Consider the following 25576-nt stretch of genomic DNA (forward strand, 5'->3'; position numbering starts at 1 on the left):
AAAACCACCAACCACTACCATCCTTATCATCCTGCTATCTGATGATTTATATAGAAATTTCAGGGTGAAGACTGAATTGCTAGATCTTAGCAAAAGAGGACATCAGCGAAATTGAAATTCCATTTTTTCCCCAAACATCTTGAAAGGAGATACACCTTATCTCCTAAGCAAATGTTTTCAGACTTTTTGGCTTTCTAGATATAGCTTTTTTAAAGTAAACGAAATGGTCAAAAAGGATTTTCAGATATCATCACTTATTATGCAAATAAAAGAGAATAATAAGGATGAAGAAAATAAAATTAGAGTGAAGAACTCACAAGGAGTTCTGTTTGTAACTGTTTAAGAGGATATGGGAATGACACTCCCTTGTCTCTGCTCGAGAAGCAACGTTGTGTATTAAACTGTGACTATTTTGCTTTTACAAAAGTCTTGGTGTTGATAGTATTAGGGTGAGTTGATAGGCACAACTAATAGCTACTAATATGGTATTCTGTGTATTTGTCCACAAAAACTAATTGAAACATTAAGGGTTGACTTAATTCTAGCTGCTCATTTGGCTCATACAAAATGCAGAATTTGAGGCAGTTGACATTGAAAATGATAGGGTGTTGTATAATTTCTAGCTGGATGACACATTCTCCTTCAGTTCCAACCCTAAGGAGGTGCTAGTGTCTGTGTTATTGTCCACAATTTGGAAAGGAATTGATGGTAATAACATCTTTGCAAATTGGTACATCCACCCTCCCAGCGTTTGTGCTATTGACCTTGAATTCAAATAAGTGAGATTAATGTCAAATAAGTTAAAATAGGATTTGAGTGTGTCTCAAGTTCACTCCCCAAACTGGAAAGTCAGGCACATTTTCTAAAAGCTGATTAATGGTTTCTGTCATTTGAATACATTATTCTAATTATATATATATATTATTGTTAATAAATCTTTGTTATATTTGCATTCTGGTGGCAAAAAAAATTCAGAAAATAACCCATATATATAAAGAGGAAAAGAATCACCTCTTTTAAAAGTATTTTGACATTATAATTCATTTGAAACTATCCTTGATTTCCTTATTATTCAAGCAGAATTAGCAAAAAAAATTAAAAATTCTGTTTTCTGTATGTGGCTGTGCCAGGTGCTGTTTTCTGTCTTTGCAGGTATTACCCCGTGAGAAGCTCACATGGCATGCCCATAGGGTAGGGACTATTACTGTCCCTAATTCTATAGATGGAAAAAGCTTCAGGAAGTTTGTCCAAAATAACACAGCAAGTGGCTGAATGAAAGTGTCAGGCCAGGTCACCCATGTGAAGCCAGCCTGTCCCTTCACAAAGCAAAGGTGAAGCTGTCAGCTCTGCTCACCACCAGCCATTTGCCCTTCATGGGCCCTGCCTGAAAACGCTCACGGCCCAGACATGGAGAACAGTTTAATTAGCGTCAGTTGAGATATTTAGAAGGCCTTATTTACTATGAATGGATTTTACTAGAATGCAATTTAAAGCAAATCAGAGATATGTGCATATTTGACAACATAAGGTCAGCATCTTTGCTTTCAGAGAGTCGTCTATCCTGGGTAGTTTGAGCAGCCAGGAATTGATTTAGAGAAGGAATTTCTTTTCTATTTCACTCTAGTTTCAGTCTTTTCAATTCACTGAACTAAAAACAAAAATGTAAGTCACCATTACAAACCATTTTTCTTGCTAGAAATTAATTGCACTTCTGGAAAGTGATTTCATTGTCTTGGACTTCTGGGTTGTCCTTTTCCTAGTTGCTGCGCTGCCCCAGCTCCCATCCTGATCCAGCTAGTCCTGTGAGGGTGAGAGGAAACAAAAGCAGCAGAACGCAAGGGCATCGTGGGAGGAGGAGGATTGGGGGCGAGAGGAGGAGCCTCAGTGAGCCAGCCCTGAGCTACAGGCCAGGGAGCCTCACTCCTGCACACCCACCTCCACAGCAGGGAGCTGCGGGCTCCTGGGTGAAGGAAAGGCACCTGGGATGGGGGCAGACATGCTTTATGGGGCCATTTGTGCAGTTTCCCGGTGAGGAGTGAGGCAAAGGTCATGTTAGTAATGCAGCTTCTCTTTTTCCAGAACGGAAAGAAGGTTGAAGAATCTACCCACAGAGGTGAGCAAATGATGTTGGCTGGGCGGGTCTAGTGTGCATATTTTACTTTTGCCTATTAAAGTGTGACCCGCCCTGTCCCTTGAAGTGCACCACTGACAAAGTCTCTTGCTGAGCCAGTGTCAAAGGCTTATCACTGTAGTCCAGTCAATGGACACCACTGCCACTCACACCTCCTAGCCCTTCCTCCGGGGCGGGGATGGCCATTGTGCTCCTACACCTCCCTCTCTCAAAACCCCTGGGCAGACTGTGACCTTGACACCTGCCTGGACAGTGGAGCAAGGCAGGGTCCTCCAGACAATTCACCCACTGCGTCTGGTGGTATGGAGAGTTCATAGGAAGCTACCTTGGCCAATTCCACAAAAATGAGAATTGTGGGTGGTTGTTATTTTATTTTTTTCACAAGGGGAATGTAAGGGCTGGATTCTTCCAGACTAAGAGGCTGTTTCTGAGGTCAGAGGTAAGGAAGACCATGTCTGCTGAGCTAAGGGCAGAGCTCCTTCTGGTGGCCTTTCCCTATCTTACCTGATGTGGGGCTGCGGCCTCTGTTCTCCTTGCCTGAGAGGCCAAGTTCCAGAACCTTGGAGAATCGAGGCCATAGAACTCATCTCCAAGAGCTGGGCCTGTGGTATGGGTGGGCCTTTTATCAGATGCTGGAAGTGGTTCCTGCCTTAATTCTATGGGCCATAGTCAACACTTAGACACCTGCACTCACCTGGCCTGTTTTCATCTCTGTCCTTTAATCTGCGTTACTTCACAATTGATGGCTATCTGAGCCCACTAAGAATGCTGAGTTTGTACTAAATACAAAGTTTAGTACCTAAGCCAGGTGAGGACATTTAAAGTTTGGTTGTTATTCTCTCCTCATTCTGGGTCCTGCATGACCTGGCTGATCTGGTCTAGTGAGGTCTAAAAAGCCTGCTAGAAACCCACTCGGACAGGCTGATAAATGGCCTTTCCTGCCTGGTGACACTCTATGGTGAGTGAGCAGGTTAAATAAACTGCAAGCATGACTCAGCATTAAGGTGGGTCTTAGGGAGCTAGAGGGGTAGGGCCACCTCACATTTTTAAAACCAGGCAAACTCTTGCCATTGACGACAACAGGGATGAATGAAGCTAGAGGAGATGATGCTACATGAATTAAGTCAGGAAAGAGAGATGATGCCTGGTTTCACTTTTACGTGAAACAGAGAGAAACAAAGCCAAAGGCCACCCCCTTCCCTGGAGGAAGGACTAAGGGGTGTGAGTGACAATGGTGTCCATTGATTGGGCTACAGTGATGAGCCTTTGAAACTGGCTCAGCAACAGATCTACTGCAGTCGGAGGGAAAAGCGCAGTAGAGCAAAATGTGGAGGGGACACAGCGCATGTGGTGGGGGACTATGGGTGCCTTGGGGGTGGGTGCAGTGTGGCCACAGATATATGAAGAGGGGGAACCTGCACCTCTGCAGCATTGTCAAGCAATGTCACCTCAATTCAAAAAACTAAACAAGAAATCCAGATTTTTATACCCTGGGTCTGGAGAGAATTAAGAAAGAGGTGAACTTTATTTTCTCTCCTCTGGTAATTCTTTCTCTGGCTCTGCCTAAGTCAAGTTAGGAGCGTGTGTGTATGTGTGTGTGAGTCTGAGTGTGTGTCAGACTGTGGTTCCTCTCCCAGTTTCCAAAAACGAAAAATCATTTACACCTTCACTGTATCACTGATCAAGCCTTTTAAGTTCTTCACTAAGAATGGTTCCACAGGAAGTTCCTGGTATTCAGTTGGCGCGGTTGGTGGACAGTAACTGAGCCAAGATGCTGTGAAATCTGCTGGCTCTGTGTCAGATTACCCAGAGGACCATAAGTACTGCTTCATGCAGACAGTTACAAAATAAAGTTCCAGAGAAACAAAAGCTGTTTCAGGAGGAAAATGGAATTCCAGTGCATCTAAAGGGTGGGGTAGCTGATGCCCTCCTGTATAGGGCCACCATGATTCTAATAGTTGGTGGAGCAGGATATGCCATATATCAACTGGTTATGGCTTCATTTCCCAAGAAGCAAGATTGAGTTCAATTTGTCATCCCAGCAATCAGCCGGTTCAGTGGACCAGTAATCTGATAAATAATCTGAGTTGTTTGGGGATCAATATTTATTGACTTGTACTGCTGTCAACAAAGCAGTCGTTACAAAAAAAAAAAAAAAAAGAATGGTTCCATAAGGCAAGGACAGTGTTGTTTGGTAGAAATGTGTCTGTTTTTCCTCATGTGGATCATGTCTTCTGAACTATCCTCCCCTCTCAGATGTTGTGGTCAGTCTTACTCTTCATTCAGAATTTCCTAAATGGTCGTCAACAGCACTCTAACCCTTTCTAAAGAGAAAATATGCAAATAATTCCTAAGGGAAGATACTGAGCAGAGTATAGGGTCAAGGGGAAATGACTCTGTTTGTGTTGAACTCTCAAGAAGATCTGTTGACTGACCAGAGGTGACCTCTACATGACTCACAACCGAAGCGGACAAGGAAATTCAGTCAAGAGAGCACTTAAACTTAAATCCAGACAAAATGTGATTGCTTTAAAAATGCTGGTCAACTCATAGGAATATTATACAATATTTTAAAAAATTGTTCTCTAAAACCTGTATGTCTGCACCTACCTACTTACTTGTCTCTTTGTTGCTCTGCAATGGAAACCATGTAAACTGACATTTCTCAAAGTGTGTTCCATCTGCAAGTTATTCAGGGCAAAATAGCTCCATAGAAAATAAGTTTGGGGATCACTGTCTGCTTAGTATGTTTTTCTCATTGAGAAACTTTAAGGACTCTCTTCCAAAGAGAATTCTAAGAAGTTCTGTGGTAAACAAGCCTACTAAACTTTATTCAGTCGAAGTTTCCCAAACTTACCTGATTCCTTGTCCTTGTCCAGGATTCCTCCTCTTTTACTGATATGTGTTTTGGATTCTTTTTTTTAACAAATGCAAAAAGATAAACAAATTAGTTTTAATGGTGAGTTAAATTTTACCAAAGTTGACGCACAAGAAAATTAAAATATAATTTGATTGATAATTATGGGATAAAATTTTGAATTCATAAAAATTCTTATAGATCCCTATGTTACATATTTTTGTGATTTGTAGAAATTTTTTTTTAAAAAGATTGATTTATTTTTATACAAGAACTGTGGTACAGGCTAGATGGGTGAGAGGATTCACCAGAGATAGAGCGGGGAACGGAACAGGCAGACTGAAGAAATACACTGCTGCGAGTAGCAACAGGCAAGATAGGAGAGGTCTGCTGCACCATGTGGGATTGTCCCCGGGTGGCGGGGATCAAACCCACGCTGCAGAGGCTGCAGACAGCTTCACAGTGCAGCGCTCAACCGCCTGCGCCACCAGGGGAGGCCCAGTTTGTAGAAATCTTTAAGGAACTCATATTTCTTATGCCATCTAGTAAAGTAAGAGATTGTTTTGAAGCATATAAAATGATGGATAATCTCTTTGCTGCAAATTCCTAGAAAAGAGCTTCACCCTGCCCGCCTCTCCTCCCTAGCTAAAGAAAGCTTCAGAACATTTGTTAGAAATGTATGTGAAGGAATCTTAAATTTGAAAAATTCCATTAAATCGTATTCCTTCATATACTTAAACAAATCCAACATAAGTAGCTAGTATTAGCCAGGAATGTAAGGGCAGTTTGTTTATTAGGATACCTATTTACCCAATTATTTCAAATGGTTAAAATGATAAAATGTGATGATTGAAAATGATTTTGAAAGCCCATGATGAACTGCTTTGCTTCTGTATAAAACTATCTAGGACTGAAAGAATAACTCTTTAACAAGACAATTTAAATTCCCACCTCAAGATGTTAAAATCAATTGCCACCATTTTATTTAATGGTGAAAATCTATAGTCATTCCACTTAACATCAAAAATTGGATAAGGGGCCTCCCCTGGTGGCTCAGCAGTTGAGTGCCACACTGTGAAGCTGTCCACAGCCTCTGCAGTGCCTGTTCAATCCCAGCTGGCCGGCGAGGGTCCCACATGGTGCAGCAGACCTCTCCTGTCTCACTCCCTGCTCCCCTCAGCAGTGTATTTCAGTCAGTCTGCCTGTTCTGTTCCCCACTCTGTCTCTGGTGAATCCTCTCACCCTCCTGCGCATCTGACCTGTACCCCGGTTCTTGCATAAATAAATAAATCTTTTTAAAAAATTGGATAAGAATGGCTGCTATGACCACTAATATTTATATTTAAAACCAATCCATCTACAAAGCAGAAACAGAGAGTCTGCCAATAATATAAAAGCACAAAATGACTTTTTTTGCCAGGTAATATGTTAATTTAGGAAATCATCTAAAAAACTCCAATAGTTCAGATATTGTAGTGTAATATAGGCTAGGATAGAATGAATATGGGAAAAATCAGTAGGGTTTTCTATTGCTTCTACTCTATTAGCTGAAACTAAAAATTGTACCTATCTCAAAACACCAAAAATGAGATGAATCCCACAAGAGGAAAAAGTGAAACATTAGCTGAGCAATTTTGTGTAAATGGTGATGAAAACAAACAAAAACATGCTCCGTTCTCTGGGAGTAAATTTATTCAAATAAATACATCAGTTCTTCCTATTTGAAGTAAAAACTCAAACTGCTTTTTTTTTTAAAGATTTATTTTTTATTTATACAATAGCTGGGGTACAGGCCAGAGGTGTGGGAGGGTGAGAGATTCACCAGAGACAGAGCAGGGAGCAGAACAGGCAGAAGGACCGAAAGCACTGCTGAGGGGAGCAGCGGGCGTGACAGGAGAGGTCTGTCGAGCCATGTGGGTATCGCCCTGGCCGGCCAGGAATAGAAACTGCACTGCAGCGGCTGCGGATGGCCTCACAGCACTGTGCTCAACCCACTGCACCACCAGGGAGGCCCTCAAACTGTTCTTTTAATTGAAAAAAAAATCCTCATATTAGTTTAGAAAACTAAAAAGACGAGTAAAAGTTAAAATGTTTTAAAGAACTAAAGCAATGGCCAGGAGGATTACTCTGGCAGATAGTAAAACTCAAAAAAAATACTATGGCCTCAGAAAAGAATGGGTAAGCAAATGAATGGAAAAATATATCTGGTTTTAAAAATTGCATATTGCGGAACGGTGTTTCAGAAATTTTTATGGTCAACTACTGGATCTTAATAGACTCCAATAAGTGAAAGTATTTTGTACACATTCTCAATAACTGTGGTACATAGCATAACCTTTATATTTTGCTCACATATGTTGAATCTCAAGAGAGGAATTTAATATGCCACATTCTCACAGTCATTTAAACATGAAACATTTTAAAAAACCAGAAGTTTGTTGGAACCATTATTGAAACATTTTTTGGTAAAAGGCTTGCAAAAATGAGTCAGAAGCAGAAAATACTTGCTAAATCAGAAACCCTCCTGGCTTCCTAGCATCTTCAGCAAGTTTGTCTCCTGAATCCCTGCTAAGCCCTGCATATCTCAGTGTAAAATACCAGCTTGTCTATGTCTCACAATTTCTGCTCTTGTTGGAACACCAAACTTCTCCTGCTATTTAGATACGCTGGAAGATACTGTTCAGCATCATTTACCATCTAGATCTTACTATTACTAGCTGTGCTTAACATGACATATGTAAATAGCCTTGGAACAGAACCACACAAGAAAGGTTCTTAGCTCATACACATCCAGGAAGCTACACATGCATAGGAATATACACATAGATACACGTATATAGGAATTCCTATGCATATAAAGGAACATATACACATATACATATATACTAACGTGTGTGTATGTATATATGAAGTTTACAACTTGGCTCTGAGGAGGTTAATTCTTTCTAACCAAGAATGTTGGGGAGGGGGGTGTGCTGAGACAGCTACGAGTTTTGGGAACCTCTAGCTGTGTTCATGCCCCTAGTCCTTCTGTGGATTATAATTAATATGAAAGTTTGGTCAAATTATTAATTTCCTCATTTGTCACTATTTTTCAAATTTAATTTAGACTATAAAATCATACCAACGACTAAAAGTCAATTTTCTGATTTCCCAGGCAATGTTGGGGTGCTCTTAGTATAAGTGAAAGCATCTTCCCTGTTCCCATTTCCACCCATCACTACCTTGTCCCCGTATAGGTAGCTTTATGACAACTGGGAATACTGGTTTCTCCTCTGGTGTATCATTTATGCTCACTATTGAAATTTAATGCACTTCTGCCTTTTTAAACTCCTTTCCAGTCCTTCCTTCTTCCTTTCATCCCACACCCTGCCCAAATCGTCATAGGATCACTGCTCTGGCTGGGTACATCCTTTGACCCATGGCAGAGCCATTGCTAAGGGGCCCGGCACCCCTTTCTTTCATCCTCTGGGGCTGCCTCAATGTCACACATCATGGGTCAGCAGCCATCTGAATACAGCTTGAAGGTACAGTGGCCTGGGAGCAATTTTTGCATACATCGTGGATTGAAAAGCCACACCATACAGCAGAGTTTACTGCCTGGGCTGCAATTTGGTTATCAAGTCCAATGAGTGTCAAGCAGCTGACTAAATGGTGCTTATTAGCATAACTCGACCTTTCTGCATTTGTACCTTCTCACTCCATCTTTAAAAGATGGAGTTAAGTCAGCAGTTCAACAAGCTGGACATGTGTATTATGCAAAGTTAAAAATTAGTTTCAGCTCCTAAATAGCATGCTTTCTCTGTACACCTTAAGCAACACATAGTAGCATCAAGGGGCAAAATGTTTAAGCCATTACTGCAAATGGCAAGTGTCAATCTCATCAAGAATTTAATTGTAGACCAGAGATTTCTTTCCTGATGGGATGTTGATTCATCTGAGTTTATCAACTAGAAGGATATATTTTCAATGATTTGGGTGACAGTACCCTCCTCCAGCTGCTTTATACCAAATATGATAAAACATTTCCAAGACTTAAAAATAGGGTAACTTTTGCTTTAAATTATTCTTTCTCCTAGACTATCACAGCATCCAAAAGCCTTTGATTGTAAAAACTATAGGCAGAAGTTAATTATATTCTATTTTAGGTTGTGAAAATGTTTATACATATTGCATTATAAATGAAAGGCAGCTTTTCAGGGCAATTCACTAAAAAAATAGAGAGAGTCAATGATTAGATTGGGTGGGCAAGGTGTTCAAGCACTCTGAATGAAATATAAATTTATAGGAGCTAACCAAAGGAAAAGCTTCCATGGAGTAAGAAGTATGGCAAAGAGGTGGATTTTGCATTTCTCGTTTATGGTGCTGAGAGGCAGATGCCCTGTTCATTTTTATACCCACATGGATAAGATGTGCCTGGGATGGATGGTCTCAAAATATGCTTGCAGAGATAAGAATTCTGACAAGATCAAGAACTGTGGCATTATTAAATCATAAACCACACTCAAGGAGGAGAACACACTCATTTTCATTTTGTAATGCAAGCAGAAAAGAAAAAATTACTCCTGAATCCTGCATATCTATTAATAGAAAAAAGAGTGTGTTTAAAGATATGAAGAAAAAGAAGATAAGATAGAAAAAAGGATCAAAAGAATTTTTAACAAGGTTGGAAATTGATCGACACACATGGGCGTCATCTTTCACACCATTATATTGGTAAAAGGGGAACTCATTAGCAAAACTAATAAATTATATAAAACCTACAGTATGATGGTTTTATTAAAATCTGTATTGTACATTATTTTGCAAAATCTTTTGAGTTTGGTGTACTTATATATTTTTATAAAATAATGAACTTCTGAAAAATAAATCCAAGCAACACGGGCTGCTAAAATGACTATTTCAGACTTACTAGAAAAAAAGAGAAGGCTATAAAATTTATATAGGTTAATATCAGGGAGAAATAATGAATTTTTTTCCATTCATATTTGGGAAGAGAAATTACCTTGTCCATATTCCAGAAGGAAAATGACATTCTGGTTTGACTACTGTTGAATTTCGAAAGAACTAATTTTAAATGGAACAGCATGCAGAAATAGGGCGAACAATGCACTGGTTTTAAGAAATGACAGACATAGATTTAACAATAGGAAAAAGCCCTCAGAGGGAAAAACTGAATTCAGCAATACTGTTACGCAAAAGGACATAATCAAATCAACAGTTTTGCTTTTTACAAGTTATTATTGAGAACATTCATGATGATATAAAAGAAAGGTAAGATATAGAAATTATTAGTACATCTGTTCATATGGATAAATAGTGAGTTTGTTTGATGACAAAAGTAAATATATTCCTACAAATGTGTAGACCTAAATAATGAGTTTTTCATCAACTGTACTAAAATAAAACTGTATAGAAAAACTTGCTTGCAAAGCAAATGACACATAGCAAGTTTCTGAACAAAAACCGGCAGTGAATTGGATGGGTTCTTATTTCAAGTTCGTATTTGTACATTGTCTTCTGGTGTAATCAAAAATACCGCAAATGCCATCTGTCTTCTGAGCTGATATCAGTACTTGCCAGGCAGTGACTGTCACCCCAAGAGTTGGTTCTATTGTGACTGAAGCCAGATTTTCCTAAAAGCCTTGGAGATTACAGTGGAAAGGTGGACTTTGCATGGTTTTCTATTAATTGTGAAGCAATTGTTAGAGACCCGCAGGTCTTGAAAACTTTCTAGACCACCCACCACCTTCTTGATATTGGCAAAGACACTGCGGTTGGTCCTCTCTGTCTCCATCCGTTCCTGGGAGATAGAGATCACATAAAATAAATCTACCCTTAGAATTACTGAAAAGACTAGTTTTATGTCTTATGGGTATCCACTGAACTCACTTGAATTTTATTCATGTCATGTAAATTAGTGATTCAGATCAATGATAAAAACTAGATAGTAATACACATTAAGACTAAAAAATGATAGGTCACGAGTCTGTAGACATCTTGATGCCCTTCACTGTCTACATTAAAGGCCTTTCATAGTCTTCTTCCTTCCTGGAAAAATTCATTCTTCAGCCATTGATGGAACAGAGCAAAGATGGCATCGGAGGCGTTTGTGAGTTGGGGCAGGTGGCAGTGGCCCAGAGCCCAAGCAGGGTGAAGATGGGTGTCAAAGACCTACCAAGTGAGGGGGCTTGGGTGGGGATTCAGCCTCTTCAGGGAAGGAGGAGGCATATTCAGAGGAAGAAAAGCAGCTCAAGCTGGACAAGCAGTGAGCCCAAGGGTAGGGTGACCCAGTAGGCAGTCGGAACAGCGACATTTCAATGAGCAGTGAGCACATCAAGCACTCAAATCCTGGCTTTTAACTATGATTTTCCATGCAAAGGAACCAGGACTCCTTGAAGAAATGACTAATGTCAGGGGAAAGGCAGGGAAAACACTGGACAGGGCATTTTGTGCCAAAAAGCAAGGACACATTGAAAGAATGTCAAAAGGAAACAGAAGTCAGCTAAGTAGGCATCTCTTGCCAAATGTGGGGCAATTTGACCATTAAAATAGGATAGTAATGGATTAGAAGCCATTAAATGAAAATGGAAATCCATTTAGCTATAAATTCATGAATAAATTGAAAATTTGAAGATCAGGGTACTTATATAAGTTTCAAGGTTCTCCTACAAAGTCATTAGTTTCTAAGAAGGGGAGACAGTGGAGTATCCTTACAGACACCACTTCCCCCAAGAGACCAAGGTCAACATCAGCAGGAATGGGCTGACTAGAAATCACTTGTCATCTAATAGAATTAAGTGAGAAGAACATATTAGCACTTCTGAAATGTTCTTGCTAGAATTGCGCCATCTGACTCTAATCAAGAAGCAACATCAAATGAAGCCAAATGGAGGGACACATGATGAAGTAACTGGTCTGCAATTTTCTAAAGTGTTTGGCTAGTCAAGGAAAGATTGATGAGACTAAGGGATACAGCAACCACATACGTGATTACACACTGAATCTTCAGGTTGTAGAGAATGTTCTTGGGAAAATAGGCAAAACTTGAACAGAATCTGAAAATTAGGTGGTAGCATTATCATAAAGGATCACTGTTAATTTCCTGCCCTGAGGGATATTTGTGATTATATAGAATATTCTTGTTTAGAGGAAATATACACTTAAGCATCCATGGGCAGTAGGCATCAGTTCAGTAACTAACTTCCAAATGGTTAAGAAAACTAAAATGTCAAAAGCTTGCAGCCATTTTTCCCCCTCAGCCCCTGATGAGGGGGTGGAGTTTGGGAGGCCCTGCCTTCTCCTGTTGAGTTGGCTATGAGCACCACCCACTGGCTCATACTCACTGTTCCTCTTACACTATCATCCATGTTTCCCTGAAATCTGTTTTTCAGTCTGAAGTCAGGATCACTGTTCTAAAACAAATCTACCTTCACAGCTCCCCCACTTCAAAACCTCCAGAGACTCCCACTCCCTCAAATAAAATTTAAAATATTTAATATCATTTCTGACATCCTTCACAACTTCTCTCCTGCTTACCTCTTTGGGAGACTGAGGATCATCCACATATTCTACCTCTGTATCCCCAACCTTTCCACCCACACCAACCCATAGCCCCCCCCCCCCACCAATATACGTAATTACATACTTGTAATTTCTGGAATGTGTAGCTCATCCCGGGAATTTTGCAAATATCTAGTTCTGATTAGAACAATCTTTCCTTACTTCTTTGCTTGGATACATTCTTCTCATCCATTGTGTTTCAGTTTGGATGTTATTTCCCTTAGAAAGTTTTTTGAACTTCCCCTCCAAGACCTCCAGTAATGTGCCCTTGTGGTATAGTACTTACCCTTTGTCATGGGATTCCCTGTTGTCTTGGGTTACTAGGATTTCAGCTTCTCAGGGAGGGGCAGAGTCTCTTTCTCTTCCTAGTTTATTCGTTTGAATAGAGAAGATGCACTTGATGAATGTTTGTTAATGAATGAATGAATGGTTCACTTTAAAAGGGGGGCGGATGATATAATGCTAGCAAAAAAAAAAAATTATGGTTAAATCTTTTTAAGTTAAAAAAATGAGCCTATGTTCAGAAAAACCAAATAATTCAAATGCAGCTAAACTGTATCAAAATTGGTGGTCAGGACTTCCTATTTTGCACAATAATATTAGTGATTGTTGCTATAATGGGAGAGACGTGAAGCTGATGAGGATGGAGAGTTGGAAGAGACATTGCTTAAATAATATTTTGCAAATATATTTAGGGGTTTTTTTCCTTACTGTGAGGAATGAAAGTACCTATTCAGAAAAGGGGGAAAATAAGTTCTACTTTTTAACAGCATTTACTGAACCGTGATGGAGTAATAATGGAAAGAAAACAAGAGTTTATTACTCTTACCAGAGCAGATTTAGGGTTTCAACATCCTCCTGTTTTCCCTGCCTACCCAGAGTCCCTTCTGGACCCGACAGCCCTGCGCCAGGTGCTGGCAGCTTACACATGAGTCGCTCTAGCTCACATTTCCCTGAAATCTAATTTCAAGATATGCAATTCACTCATCTTGTGTTCACAATGCACAAAGCACGGCCCTATAAATACTTGCCGAATAAACAATGAGTGAGAGTAGTGGTCTCTTGATCCGGGTCTGGAAGGGTCCTTTCCATGCTGTTCTTTTCTTATCGTACCCTTTCTCTTATGAGATTGCGGGATATTTAGCTGCTTGTCATTATTACCACTCTGTAATTTCACAGTCCTATTACATGGTCGATGGTAGGACAGCATTTTAATGAGAAACTCTTAGATTCAGGCTCAATTCTGTCTGCTTGGGCAGAAGCACAAGTATCAGAAAGACGTTGCCTCATATTGGTTCTGTTACTTATGAAATTGAAGCCAAGTAACTTCCTTGCTTTTTCTTTTATCACTAAACCTGCCATTTTCTGCTTTCTCCTGAAGTTCACAAAACCTGCTGCCCACCCAGGGTCCTTGCCTGTTTTCCTTCCTATCCCACTGACTGCTCATGACAGCGAAATTGCCTAAGACTGAAAGAAGCTCAGCTCCCAGGTCTGCTGGCCCAGAGCAGGTGGCAGTCCCTGGCACACCTCCACAGATGCAAGGTCACCCCCACTCTGGTGATGCTTTTCCTCATAACCCGGGGGCACATGGAACCCAGCTGAGGAGCCAGAGGTTGGACCAGCACTTTTCCAGCGGGAACGCTGGCTCTGGTCTTCCTCACAGATGTAATTTTCAGCCTTTCTAAATGAGTCAAGTACGTTTGCGGGAAGAAGGCCACCATGTTACTTGATTCAGTTCCCAGCATCATAAACTTCTGATAAGGGAGTGCCTAGCGGAGAGTAAGCCTGTAATTGACCTTAATTCGTTAACTAAAAGTGGTTTATTTATTTATTTTTTTTGCCTAAGGAAATGTCATCTCAGGAGATTGTCTTGAAAAGTAGAAGCTCAAACTACACAAATGTGTCAAAGAGGCAAACAGCCACATAGAGATGTTCCTGGCCCCAACAGTGAGCTGATGGCACTGTTTACGTCACTGACTATTTCCTGTTTGGTTCCACAGGCTCATGGCACACCTGATGCTCCACCAGGCCGTCCAGGCCTGACTCGCTCTACCTAACTCACCTGCCCTCTGGTCTTGTCACATCTTCCTGGAGCTGAGCCACCGAAGGGGAGGTAAATGTCCAAGTTTTAATTCTTTTTCTGCTCATATTCATGCTTTACGTATTTCTTTTGCCCTTCCTGCATCTTAAGCACTGTTACAGAGGCTAGAGAGATGCAGTGAACTCTAAATTTCAGTGCGTGACCACGGAGGGACTCTGAAGACAGGTGATTAATAATGAGGTAGAGAAAATGCCAGGTAGAGAGAGTGCCACATAGTTAGTGTATGTAAAAAGGGGATCTGATGACAATGACAGAGGGTTTGGGGGGGAGGCTGGGGAGGCTGCCTGAGCAGAGGACTTCAGCTCACGCTAATGAAAGGTGTCGGGGGAGGCAGCCACACAGAGAGTGGGGGTTCCCCACACTGACAGGAAGGCACTGAGGACCTGAGAGGCAGGAATATAAAGGGAGACGAATTGGAGGCCTAAGAGGGAAGGGGTTGAAGAAAGGCCTTATAAAGCAGGAAGAGAACTTGTCTTGATTCTCAGGTTCTGAAGACCCGGAGGCCTGGCTGCTGGGGGAGGCTGGAGCAGAGGGAAGAAGAGGGGCAGCCAGGGGACCAGTGTGCAAGAGGGTGGTTGGCCACAGGGATGGCGATAACAAGCCAGCCCGGGACACATTTTAGCAGCAATCGGAACAGCTCTTTTTTTAAATTATTTTTTTGTAATTTTATATATTTTTTGCATCATTTTTCACTTTTGCACAATGTATGCATTTTCATCTTGGTTATAGTCGCTGTACAATTCCCACCGCCTTTGTTCTGATCCTACTCCCTCCTCCACCCCCCCACCCCGTAGTGTGTCTCTGGTTTATAGTTGCTTGTTGATTTTGATTTTTACTTTATTAGAATTAGTCTTTTTCCTGGTCCCTTATTTAGGTTTTCTAGATTCCTGCTGTGAGTGAGACCATCCGGTATTTTTCTTTTTCTTTCTGGCTTATTTTGCTGAGCATGATCCCTTCCAGCGCCATCCATGTTGCTGCAAATTGCATGTGTTTATCTTTTTTGAATGCTGAGTAATAGTCCATGGTATATATGTACCACATCTTCTTGATCCAGTCATCTATTTTTTGGCATTTGGACAGCTCGTAATCAAGGTGGGGCATGGATGGAATGGAGGGAGCAGAATAAATCCAGAGCGGCCTCTAGACTTTCGCTTCCTTTCCCACCTCTCGCCATTGTCTGTGGCCTTGAGAACCTGGGAAGGATTCTGCCCACGAGTAAACAGGCATCTGACGTTCCAGGAAATAAGTACAAGAAGGTCTTCAAGACCGGGGGCCTGGGAGCCAGTTTTTTTCATATTTCCCTCTAGACTGGGAGAGGGGCCTCCCCGGTGGCGCAGCGGTTGAGCGCTGGGTTGCGAAGCTGCCCGCGGCCTCTGCGGCGCCGGTTCGATCCCTGGCTGCTCCCCGGCCACCAGAGGAGGGTCCCACATGGCGCGCAGACCTCTCCTGCCGCCCGCTGCTCCCCTCAGCAGTGTACTTCGGTCCTTCTGCCTGGTCTGCTCCCCGCTCTGGCTCTGGTGAATTCTCTCACCCTCCCGCGCTTCTGACTGTACCCAGTGCATGTATAAACAAAAACAAAACAAAACAAACCAGCAAACAAATAAATAAAGCATGCCTCTATAAAAAAAAAAAAAAAAAAAAAAAAAAAAAAAAAAAAAAAAAAACATTTCTTATAGACTGGGAGAGGATGTGATTATTTCTAGTCCTTGAAGTTCATTTTAGGAAAACACTTTTGGTTAACATAGAAATCACTACAAGCAATTACTAAGAACCTCTTTATGAAAGTTGTGTTGTATGGCAAACTTCTCATGTTTCATCTTAAAACAGACTAAATTCACTCTGTGTCCTCAGCTCTTGCTATTAAGGAAAGAAATATGATGAACCTTTGTTTGGGGGGTTAAGCACTCCTATGGTTACAGTGTGGTGGTAGAAAATGTTCTCTCCAGCACGTTATTAGTTATTCCATTTCTTGATAAAACAGACATTTAAGAACCGGGCAGAGTCTGGAGTGCAGTGGGGTGGGGAACCCAAACTCTGTGAAATGCTTAACCTTTTAACATAGTTCAACAAAGTTTAGATTTCTGGCAAAACGCCTAGACTTTGTAAGATTGTGCATGGTTGCAAAATCCGACAAGACCCTAGTGCTTAAATTATTCTGGCTCAAAAACCGAGACAGTGTGAGGAGAGCAGGGAAAAAGAACACACCCTGGGCTCTCCAGCTGGGTTCAGGGCACAGACTAAGTCATTTCGGAAAAGGATGTTTGGGGGTGGGTGCAGTGTCACTGATTACAAACTATATCTCCTGCAGCACATCAAATGTGCTGTTAGAAAGCCAAATTATCTCTAAAGGGAAGGTAAATTCTGCATTCAAGGTAAAGGACCTTAAGAGCACATGACAAACCAAATACATCACAGATAAGCAAGGATTGTTGATTTCACAGAATCACAGGGACTGTCCTCACAGAGAGGCACAGCAGAGACCAGTTAGATGTCACATTTCAAGCATTTATTCCAGAAAGAGTTGTCTCTTTCCAGAAATGCACATACAGGTTGGCTGCGAGTATCAGCAGCAGCTTCTTAGAGCCAAAGAAAATGGGGAATGCATAACTCGTCAGCATAACTCTAATGTCATTACTCCCTGCCTTTGTTTGGTGTGCGTGGACATATGGGTTGAGTTGAATTCCCTGGGAGTTTCAGGAAAATTGTTCACAACCTATGGGTCATTTGAAAATATGAAAATATACAATATCATTTTTAAAACAATTACAGGTGAACGCAGTATGGTGTCTCCCATGTAAGGTCCTAAAAGCACTAATTCTGAAAGGTGGACAGCAGAGACAAGGGACTGAGATTAAGAAGCATCTGCACGTTACACAGATTTCTATAGCATAGTATTTCTACTGTTTTAAAGCCTGCAATAGATTTATATATATATTGTGAAGTTCTAGAAGGGGGCAGAGGAGTCAGTTTTTCAAATATGTTTGATCACAAAACCCTCCCTATTTCTGCCGCAACCCTCTGTGTTGTTTGTTTGTTTGTTTTTGGTGTCATATATCATCAAATGTGTGTTCTGAGGCACACACACTAGTAAATACTAGTTTAATACAACTAGTTTAATAGAATGTCTGCAAAGTGGACCTGTGTTCACATATGGCTCTAAAAACAGTGCAATAGGACCCAACTAAGAAAAAAAAACAAATGAAGTAATAAATCACAATAATTGCATTTGGCAATAAATAGGTTATAAGAGATAAAATGCTTTTACCTACAGAAAAATACAACCACATTGACTTAAATAAATAAAGGAAACTGATGATTTTTTAAAAATTTATTTCGGCACCTTAAAATGTTAGATCCAAGATTATGGCATTTCTCTTGGCTGTTCTCTCATACTTGCAATGTAGCTGCTGTGGCTCTGACTGTCACATCTGCATCCAAGGCAGGAAAAAATAAGAGAAAGAGAAAGGGCTTGGGAAAGGCTGTTCTTTTAATCCAGAAGATAAAATATTTTCAGCAACTCCACAGCATGGTGGTGAATATATCCAATTAGGTAGAACTCTGTCATGTAGCAAAGAACTATAAATGAGATTAAATTGGAATTTTATGTTGATCAACTGCACATTTTTGGTGACTTTAAGTAGTAACAAGACAGAAGTAAGAAAAGGAGTTTGGAATAATTTATGTGTATTTTTACCATAGAAATATGAAGGTGGAATGTGTTGTTGTAGATTAATCCTTCAGGCAAAACTTTTGAAGTGTCTGTGCCCTTCATTTCCTTTTAAAGATTTATTTATTTATGCACACAAGAACTGGGGTACAGGCCAGAGGTGTGGGGGAGTGAGATGATTCACCAGAGAGAAGGGGGAACAGAACAGGCAGACTGACGAAATACACTGCTGAGGGGAGCAGCGGGCGAGACTGGAGAGGTCTGCTGTGCTATGTGGGGAGCTCCCAGGTTGGCTGGGAATCAAACTCGTGCTGCAGAGGCTGAGAATAGCTCTTCAGTGCTGTGCTTAAACCTTTGCGCCACCAGGGAGGCCCAGTGTCTGTGCCCTTAAAAAAAAAAAAAAAGAAAAAAAAAAAGGATGTACTATCCTACCTTCTTTGGCTGTCTCAAGAAAAATGTACTCTCTTCAAAAAATACACACACACAGGTTTAAAGCAGGATCAGCCACAGACTGTCCCTCGATCCCTGGAAACTCTGGCTAGTGGCTTGTCATCAGATCCAGGTCAGTCACTTGCCAGAGGACAGAATGTTCTGGGGCCTTTCCTCAAGTTACTAGTAGACTTTATTTTTTTACTAGATTGGATCTTTCAAGACCTAATCCAGCCCATCGCTTAAAACATGAAAGTGTTTAGAGACCGCTAAAATAATTGCCACAGTTTTTACTCTCAGGGATCCTAATCGGGGTACATATGCACTAGGAAACAAAGTGGCTCCGTTTGCTTGTGAAAGATCCTCTGGTAGCAGCAGCGGTGCAACACTGTTGTCCGCAGAATGGAATTTATTAAGAGGAACGCCCAGGAGGAATCCCACAGAAGGGCCTCTGACTTTTCATCTGTGAACTACCAAAAAGGAACTTTTGCAGTCAAATGATGTCTTCTAAACTGGCAATTACGTGGGCCTCTAATTCATGGTATAACCACGGCCCCCTGGCGTTCCCCTGACACAGAAACTCCAAGCGCGTGCATTCTCCTGGCATGTTTGTTTTTTCATTAAAAAAGTAATTTAATCCTCATTACTTTGAAAAACAGAGAAAAATACTACTCTGAAGCCAAGACTCCTAAACATGACCGTGAGTTGATGGTGCAGCCTAGTGTCCTGCTGCTGTGCGAGTAACTGGGCTGTTTCCAGTTTTTTCTCCAAGTGTTTTGAACCTGTATCATCCTTCTCTGTGTGGCAGTAGTTCTTGCCCATCGACACAAAAACTATTCTGTTAATATTTTGAATTCTTCAATATATTGTATTGATGACCTTCCAACATACGTGCAAAAAGTCTTGGGGGTGATAAGAGTCCCAAACTGTGGGAGTATGTGAGGAAAGTTATACATATGGATGTTCAGATGGATTATAGGTGCTCTGTGCGGGAGGTGAGTGACAGACAGCAGAGACTGGAAATGAACTCAGCTTGCAGCCATGTAGGATGTGGTTTAGAGAGGTGGGGACGGATGGGCTGGGGGACATTCTAGGCATCGGAGGGGGGAATTCACTGAGTGTGTGTAGGAAGCGGTTAGTTACATTTATGCCTGGTCAGCAGAATGGAATTTATTTTAACCTCAATTTTTTGCATTTCCCGAAGATAATGGCTTGGCACCTTTACATGCCGAAAATAATCTCAGTTTTCTTTACCTGTTTGTGTGACTTGATCAGGAAATGGATAGTTCATGGTGATTAGACACAGCGTCTCCTTTGTCCTAGTGTGAGCTGCTTTTCCCAGGCTCATCTCTTTGCTGTAATATTTTGCAAAATCTGAAAAAAGAAAGGTTCCTTTCAAAAAGAAATGCAGACTTGACCTTATCAGAATTTTTGAATTGATTATATTTTGGGTCAAAATTGGAGTTATTATTTAATCTGAAAATATCTGTATTTTTCTTTGTGAGAACAGTATTAAAATGTATGTGCAAGCTGGAGAGGGTTTATAATCACAAGGCTTGGCGAGGCCTTGTGCAGATCTTACATTGCCCACCCAATATTTTTCAAATACCACATCTTATTTAGGTGTTACGTTTTCCAATTCAGTGAAACCTTTACCTTTAAGACCACATGAAAATCATATAAAACCAGATCCCCCTCTTTAAACACGTTGCCTGAGTCTCTAATGTTTTTGAGGACACAGATTGAGAAAACGTGTCTGTTCATTTTACAGATGGGAAGATCCAGTCAGTCTCAGAAAATCAAGGGCTGTTTAGAAGATGTCATGATTTGAATTTTATTATGGAGGTAGATATAGTCAGGATTCAGCATCTTGGCTGACTCTAAGACTTTAAACCAGAGATGAATGCATTGCTCTGATTCAGAGTCACTGGTCTTGGTCCTCCCTTGTCCCTTCTCCAAGAGAAAAAACTAGGCTATCTTTTCTAAGCATAGGAAGCTGGGACAAGGTGAAGGGCATCCTCAAATGGTCACTAGATCCTTTCCTTTCAGTTCCTCTGGACCCCCTTGTCTGGGCTTCCTCCTCACAGGACCCCTAGAAAGCTGGGACGCCCCTGATATCATGTCAGCTGGTTCAGTAAGGCACCAGGTTCAAGGGCACCAAGAAAGATGGCGACCCAGGGCGGCCATTCTCCTCTTGGAAGAAAGCATAGGATTAAAAAACAACTCGTTTTACTTTCTGAAAAATTGCTTCTTCTCAATTCCAAGCCTTGAAATCCTTTAGTGAGTTGGTTCTATTACCCGTGGCTATTTACAAGAAAAACCTCCACATGAACTGACTGAGAGACTTTCTGATTCAATATTTCCACAGTTATCCAATATGCCTTGATGCTTCATGAAAAAGATGTTGCCTTGATAGGCTCACCTTTCCATCATGCCAATCCCTTTTGATTAAATCTACCCATGGGACACATGGCCATGCTTGTAAGGTGGCTAACCTACAGTGGTGTACCTTGCACAGACCACAAATTGGCGAACTAAGAATCAAACGTGGCACACATATTTGTTTTGTGTGGTGTGGGTGTGGTGTTTTCAACATTCAGAATTAGTTGCCAAAACATAAAAAAATAAGAGCTTTCCCATAAAAATCCAGCTACTGTTGAAAAATCAAACAATTGGGCAATACTGTTTCCAAAGTCTTCCAGATTGCTGGCGGGGGTAAACTTGGACCTGAATTGTGTGACACTTGCCCCTGTAGATGGCATGCACATTCCTCCTGCCCTGCCCTGCCGTGTAGCCCAACGCTATATTGGGGTGCAATATTCCTCTGTTATGCGCATCTCTGTTAAAAGCAAGACAAGAAATATTGACATGGAGTGCCCGTGTTCCTTACATAGAGCTGGACTGATGAATGTAAGTGATTTCATCGGCCCTTTGGGTCTTTGAGTTTGCTGCCCCTGAACAGCTTGTGAGTAGAGGATGCTGTGATCTGCTGATTCTAAGCTGCACATCTTTTCTCCATGTTAGCTCCTTGAAATTGAGAGACATTGTAGCATTGCTGTCAGTGACCAGTTGTCATGGTGAAGTGGCCACTGCCCAAAACGTGGTCATACCTAGTCATGTTGCTGTGTCGTTAGAGCTTATGTGCTGTGTTGGAAAGGTACAAGGGGAGTGTAATTGCTGTGTCTAACATTTTAACAAGAAGCTTTTAATTCAGCCTTGACTTGAAAAGTGACTGTATATCCAGGAAATAGTAGCTGGTCACAGACTTTCTAAAAGTGAAACAAATGTCTTTTGTCACACAAGTGACTGTCATTCCTTCTTTTCTTGGAAAGAGCCAGGAAGTGGGATGCAGGGAACTTAATGAGGAAAAATCCTACAGGTCTAAGAGGATTTCTTATATTTTATTACTGAGATAAGTGTAAAAGAATTCTTACAATCTGAGCAATTCAATAGAAAGCAAGAGAAAATGCCAAAAAATTTGGAAAAAATATATTTCTGGAAGAAGTCTGCATGGTCCACCCAGACTTCAAGCCCTGTGATTGTTCAAGTGTTGTATCTTGGCTGGATAGGAAGTGTATATTCTTTTTCTTATTGATGCATAATGCAGAGAATCTCACAATCAATGATGTCTTTGAGTCAATGAAATATGTAAAAGAAGGCCAGAGAACAGGAAGGATTTAACATTTTCTGTGCTAGATATTGACGTGGTGCATTTAGCTATTGGCTGCCTGTACCAGCTGTCTGCCTCTTTCAAAACTGCTTCCTTGCTCTTTCTGACTACTGGGTGAAAGTAAAATGTGGGCAAAATAGATAAACAGTCAGGAAACACTTAGTAAAATGTTGTTTAATATCCTTAAATAGAACCTAAAATGTATGCTCGGTCATATTGAGTGACACAACAACCCAAGTTGCCTCTAAAACTTTAGAGGCAACACCAGAAAATTATCTTTCAAACATCAGAAGATTATCTTTCCAAACATTTGTTGGCATAAAAAAGCCTTTTTACACTATGTGATTTGCATATCAAAGACATCTTTACAGACACATCACCCAAAGCAGTGATAGTGAAGGCAAAGATAAACAGCTGGGACTACATCAAATTAAAGAGCTTCTGCACAGCAAAAGAGACAATAACAAAAACAAAGAGAAACCCCACCAACTGGGAGAACATTTTTGCACCCAACACTAATGATAAAGGACTGATCACAAAAATCTGCAAAGAGCTGATGAGACTCAACAACAACAAAGAAAATAACCCAGTCAAAAAATGGGCAGAAGAGCTAAAAAGAAACTTCTCTGAAGAGGAAACACAAATGGCCAACAGACATATGAAAAAATGTTCAACATCACTTGTAATCAGGGAAATGCAAATCAAAACTACCATGAGATACCATCTTACACCAGTGAGAATGGCACATATTAAAAAAACTAGCAACAACAAATGTTGGCGAGGGTGTGGAGAAAAAGGAACTCTTCTGCACTGTTGGTGGGAGTGCAAACTGGTCCAACCACTATGGAGAGCTGTGTGGAGATTTCTGGACCTACTAAACATAGAGCTTCCATAGGATCCAGCAATTCCACTCCTAGGTATTTACCCAAAGGACACAGAAACATTAATTCCAAAGAGCACCTGCACCCTTATGTTTATAGCAGCACTATTTACAATAGCTAAGCTTTGGAAACAACCCAAATGCCCAAAAATAGATGACTGGATCAAGAAGATGTGGTCCATATACACCATGGAATATTACTCAGCATTCAAAAAAGACAAACACATGCAATTTGCAGCAACATGGATGGGGCTGGAAGGGATCATGCTCAGCGAAATAAGCCAAAAAGAAAAAGAAAAATACCGGATGGTCTCACTCATAGCAGGAATCTAGAAAACTTAAATAAGGGATCAGGAAAATGAATAACTATAAGAAAGTGAAAATCAAAATCAACAAACAACTATGAACCAGAGACACTTTTTGGGGGGTGGGGGCCGGGAGGGGAGGGATTGGGGTCAGAATGGGGCATGTGCAGTTGTATGGGGGAATATAAAAATAAAATTTATTATTTAAAAAAAAAAGCCTTTTTAAAAATTGCATTATATTTTCTTGAAGTAACATTAGTTTACAACACTGTATATGATTCAGGTTCACAGCTCTTCACATGCATATCACCACAACCACCACCTATACCCATAATCCTTCACCACAGTCTACTGGGCCTCCTTCTTTCTCTACCCTCCCCCTCTGAGGCCTCAATCCTGCAGTCTGATTTCTAGCGTTTGTTTTGTTTTCATTTTTGCCTATTCCTTTGTTCATATGGAGTCACATCTGAGTGAAATCATCTCGTATTTGTTTTTCTCCTTCTGACTTATCTCACTAGCATCATCCTCTTCAGTTCCATCATGTTTTCACAAACAGCAAGATTCTATCCTTTCTTATAGCTGAGTTGTGTATCTGAACCATATCATTATCCACTCATCTGTTGGCCACTTATGTTGTTTCTATAAATTGGCTATTGGAAATAGCGCTTCAATGAACATGGTGTTCATAAGTCCCTTCAAATTAGTGTTTTTGTATTCTTCAGGCTGATACCTGGGAGTAGAATTGCTGGCTCATATGGTAGATCTAGTTTTAATATTTGGAGACACCTCCAGACTTTTCCGTAGAGGCTGGAGTACATTCTCCCCAGCAGTGTACGAGGTTTCCATATTTCCCACACCCTTGCCAGCATTTGTTGTTTCTGATCTTTTTAATATGGGTCATCCTCACTGGTGCCAGTGGTATCACACTGTAGTTTTGATTTGCATTTTCCTTGCAATAAGTGAGGATGAGCATTTTTCATGTGCGTGTTGGCCATTTGTATGTCTTCTTTGGAGAAGTGCCTACTTAGCTCTTCTGTCCATTTTTTGATTGGGTTTTGTTTTCTTTTTGTTGAGTTATATGAGTGCTTTTTAGTTCTTGGGTATTAGCCTAAAAGTTATACTGTTAACTCTTACAATTTCACCAGAAGCCACAATGGACGAGCCAGTCCACTGCCTCGCAGGCACCAGAGCCTGGTGCTCAGGACAGTGACACATCCATTCCCTGTCATGTGTTATTACTTACAGTCTGTGTCATGGGACAAATGTTTGTTATTAACAGAAGTTTCATGGGCAAGTTTTATCATCCGTTTTCTGGTCCACTCCAATTTAACAACAATTTTATATTTTGCCTGCAGGCTAGAAAGCTGAGTTTATGCCAAAGACATTTCTATTTGAGCTGTCATGGCCCCAAATGAACATTTTGTTTTTAAAAGAAACTGGAAAAATGCATGCAAGAAGGAAAATGTAATTTTCTTTTTTTGACATTTTCTAAAATAATTAATTTCAACCAACAAAAAGCTAGCTGTTTGGTCCAGTTGTCTTTCCAGAAAGTGACTTTGGTTTGATTGGACATGATTTGTCTTTACTTTGTGAAGATCGGTCTCATTAACATACACATTTAAGGGGGCAGAAGGTGGTCTTTTCTCTCTGTTCAAAGACTCTGTAAATGGCTTCCACGATGTACATCACTTGGGTATTTTCTGTTTCTCACATTTTTAAATTGTGATGAGAACCAAATGACTTGATAATTGGAAATGGCTCCATCATACTCCTTTTTTGGCAAAATCCTTGATTTTCTAGACTTAAAACATTTTTAAAACAAAATGAAAAAGACCTTTCATAAAAATTAAAAAACATACTCCTCTCTTTGAAGGAAAATAAGGGCTCAGGGTGAAAGCACACTTTGCTTAACGGTTTTATGTTTTCACTTTTAAACTGCTGAATGATGTTGCCTTTGGGCTGACATTTTTCAT

General features: G+C 40.6%; 1 long non-coding RNA gene and 1 pseudogene across 3 annotated transcripts in view; both read left to right on the forward strand.

The window, feature by feature from the left end:
• Window positions 1-2046: 2046 nt before the first annotated feature.
• LOC119234541 (uncharacterized) overlaps window positions 2047-25576 on the forward strand; it is a 77905-nt gene continuing 54375 nt past the window's right edge. For all 3 annotated transcript variants that reach the window (XR_005122644.2, XR_008550118.1, XR_005122643.2), the window contains exons 1-2: window positions 2047-2113; window positions 14552-14664. This is a non-coding gene — a long non-coding RNA (uncharacterized LOC119234541). The remainder of the gene's footprint in view (window positions 2114-14551; window positions 14665-25576) is intronic.
• LOC119234540 (cytochrome c oxidase subunit 7A2, mitochondrial-like) lies at window positions 3860-4268 on the forward strand (annotated as a pseudogene).

This window comes from Talpa occidentalis, unplaced genomic scaffold (assembly GCF_014898055.3).
Source record: "Talpa occidentalis isolate TD23 unplaced genomic scaffold, MPIMG_talOcc4v2.1 talOcc4.8, whole genome shotgun sequence".
Classification (NCBI taxonomy): Eukaryota; Metazoa; Chordata; class Mammalia; order Eulipotyphla; family Talpidae; genus Talpa; species Talpa occidentalis.